At 38.4% G+C, this 3,493-nt stretch overlaps 1 protein-coding gene across 1 annotated transcript in view; it reads left to right on the top strand.

The window, feature by feature from the left end:
* The window catches only part of NEGR1 (neuronal growth regulator 1), a 1,084,106-nt gene that overhangs the window by 768,563 nt on the left and 312,050 nt on the right, over nt 1-3,493 (top strand). The gene's annotated exons all lie outside the window — the stretch shown is intronic.

The raw sequence follows: 3,493 nt of genomic DNA, 5'->3' as shown, positions 1-3,493 counted from the left end.
GTGAACTCATCAGGTTCATGTTCTAATAAGTAGCCAAAGGGTCAAACCTTGAAAAGGGTCACAGGGTGACTTCTTCTAAATATATTCTTCAAAATTATCTAGAAATTTTAAATCTTGTTTTAGTCAGTACAAACATTAATTTTATAAACCGCTCTATGCGGTGACATGGCTACCTTCCTCTGTGGCCTGTGAGCTCTTTGAAAACGGAGACTTCTACAATTCACCTTTGTTTTCCAGGCAGCATAACATAGTGGCTGTAAGGACGAATGGGCTCTGAGGCTGGTCCCTGGCTTTAAAAATCCTAGCTGTGCCACTTACTACCATGCAAGTTTTGTCAAGTCAGTAGCTTTGTTTGTGTTGGTTTCTTCAACTGTAAAGTGGGGAGTGTGAGGATTAACTGAGTTAATACAGGAAGTGGCTTAATGCATATTATTATTACCCCCAATGCCTAGCACAGTTCCTGATAATAAATGTGTGTTGGTTGAATAAATAAATAAATACCAAATAAGCCCACATAGAATTCTACAGTTGGTAAACTTAGTGTAAAATCAGCCAAATTCCTTCACCTTCTGGATGTATACATTTGGATTTAGATAGCTTTGGAAATTAGATCATAGAGTTCAGGGAAGGAATGGAAACTGAAAATCCTGATTCTAGGTCTGAGGCTGCTTTCATTATACCAGCCTGCCTCCATGTAAATTGGAAAAGGAACCTAATTATTTTCAATAAACTCAGGAGACTTTTAGGAAGATAGTAAAGTCTGAAGGCTAGAAGACTGTACGTTACGAGGGAAAGATCTGAATAACCATAATATGTACAGGTGCTGGCTGTCAGAATGGCTGACACTGAAATGAAGCAAAGAACCAACAAAATTAAGATTCCCAGTGAATAGAGAAAACAATCACAATAAATAATCCTTGGAAATGATGCTGCACTCAAAATAGGTTTGTTCACATATTGTCTAAAATAAGAGCTTTTGTTTGATAGTGAACATAATGAAGTCTCAACATCCTGCCTGCCTGCTTGCTGCTACACAGAAAAGTTAGCATCAGCGCAAAAAACAAACAAAAATAAACAAACAAAAATAAATGCCCAGCCTGACAGGGGCATTAAAAAGTTATGGATTTCACAGGTCAAATGAAAGATAACAAAGTTCTGTATAGAACACTCTGGATGTGTTCCAAATTTAAGATTCACTACTCTTCTCTTACTGTCTTGAGGTCATGATCCCTTCAGTTTATGAAGAACTTAAAAGTAGTTTGGTGGCAATTGTAAAGACAAAATATCTTAAGCCCACTCCCCAGTTGTTTCAAAGTTAAGGTTAGCAATTTGGATAAAATCTCTAAGTTTTTAAATAATATAGTAAGACATATTAGCTTAATGCATATTAATTTTTTCTATAACAAATTAAACTTTGACATAGTCTAAACAAATAAGTGTTCTGTAGCCTAGAACAGATGTTGAGAGTGTTTTCTGCATTGAGTACAACCAGCTAGTATGTATTTACGTGATAGGATGGAGGAAGGTATATCAGTAATTAGCGGAAGTTCACAAATGCTACATTTGTTAATGCTGTTTCATCTTTGTGAGCATATTGGTTTTGCAAATCCTTCTGCTTTTCTCTGTGGATGTCAAAAGGACTTTGAAGCTCCATGTAATTCACTTGAGAATGCAGTCTTTGCTAAAGCCTCTCATGAGCTGTTCTGCACAGCCAAACAGGAAATAGATGAATCTGATAATTTGTGAATTCTTTAAGAGACAAGTTGTGTAACTCTAAGAGTCCCGTGTCTTAAGAGAATCTTCTAGATTATGTAATGTGGCAAAGTTGTTTGTTAAAAATTTGTTTTCACCCACTGCTTGGACTACATTGTCCAGCCTGGTTTGGGGTTAGCTTTGGCCCTGTGACTGAGTTCTAGTGCAGAAAATGTAAGCAAAATGGTGTTGGCTGCTTCTAGGCTTGGCCTTTAAAAACTTCTCAGGCACACTCTGCTATACTTGTTTTCCCTCCTGACTAATGGGAACAGTAACCCCCACGGTGACCTGAATGCTACACATTGATAATGTCAAAGCTACCATTACATGAGCCCCTGAACAATTGTGTGCAGCAGAATTCCTCTACTTCCTACCCCGTTTCATCCTCATCTTTCACTGACCTAAATTATTATGGGCTTTTAGGTGAGTGAGAGCTAAACTTCTATTCTCATTTTCATGTTTGAGTCTATTTTTTTCTAAGAGTTTAGCCTCCTCCAACTAATACAATCAAGGATTTAGGCCCAAATGCCTTGGATAAATATAAATTTTTCCTCATATCTTACTTCAAAAACTTAGCCCAAATGCAATGATAAAAAGCTTCCTGAGAAGAGTAGAGCCATAATAAATCTCTCTTTCCTCCTACGTGAAGCATAACCTACCAGATTTCTGTTTGCAAATTTGGTGAGTCATGGTGAAAGAAACAATCTGTGAGTATCATGCCTTTGAGCTACATCTGATTTTGCTCAAAAACACAATTGGATTAAATGGCACCTGACCATCAACCTCTGACATGAGCTTTCCTGACGAAATATAACTGAAGACAAAGCAAAAAGGAACAATGATTATAAAACCTCCCAAACCTCAAAATGACACAAAGCCAGAATTCAGAAGAAATTTAGACAGATTAAAAGGCTTCAGAGTTAGAATATGAAAAACAATAATCTACTGCTATGGTGTAAATGTTGGTGTCCTCTAGAAATTCATATATTAAAACTTAATCCCCAATGTGATAGGATGAAGAGGTGGGGCCTTTTGGGATGTGATTAAGTGATGAGGGCTCCGCCCTCATGCATGGAATTAATGCCCACATAAATGAAGTTGAAGATAACATTGTTTGCCACTTCTCCTGTGAAAAAGTGATTCTTTGGAAGGTGGAAAGTGATTAAGACATGAGAGCTCCGCCTTACATTGTGATGAAGACAAAGCTGGTGGCTTGTTATTTCCTACCATCAACCATGCTAGATGCATAGAAAAACCCCCTCTCAGTGTTAAACACCTAAACTTGCTAGAAGCTAGACAGAATATGAAATATGTCTTTTATAGCATAGCTAATCTTGTGCCAGTAGAAGAAACACAAATTGGAAACTAGAAAGTACCAAAAAATGCTATTCTAGGGGGCAAGGTGCCCTGACCAGCTGTTCCCTGAAGTCATAAAATCTGGTTGTAACCTGCCAGTCTTGGGAGACTGGAGACAAAGGCTGGGCCCTTTGTCGTATGGGAACTCCCATTAGTTACACTCCCCTTCATTAAGGCCGTACGATGAAAGGGTGACATACTCAGAACGTGAAACAAGAAACCAACAGCTCCCTCTGCTGTGCTGATCTCCATCTTGGCACAGGGTGGTGGGGCAAGGGAGGGAGTTGTGTGAAAGAAAAACTATTCTCTGAGAATTCCCAATCACAAGGGTCACTCACATAGATTTGAGACTGGATTCACACTACCTGTAGAATCTAAGGAATAC

Source organism: Propithecus coquereli, unplaced genomic scaffold, assembly GCF_000956105.1.
Source record: "Propithecus coquereli isolate 6110/MARCELLA unplaced genomic scaffold, Pcoq_1.0 Scaffold144, whole genome shotgun sequence".
In the NCBI taxonomy this organism is placed as follows: Eukaryota; Metazoa; Chordata; class Mammalia; order Primates; family Indriidae; genus Propithecus; species Propithecus coquereli.
This window is presented reverse-complemented; position numbering and strand designations above follow the sequence as displayed.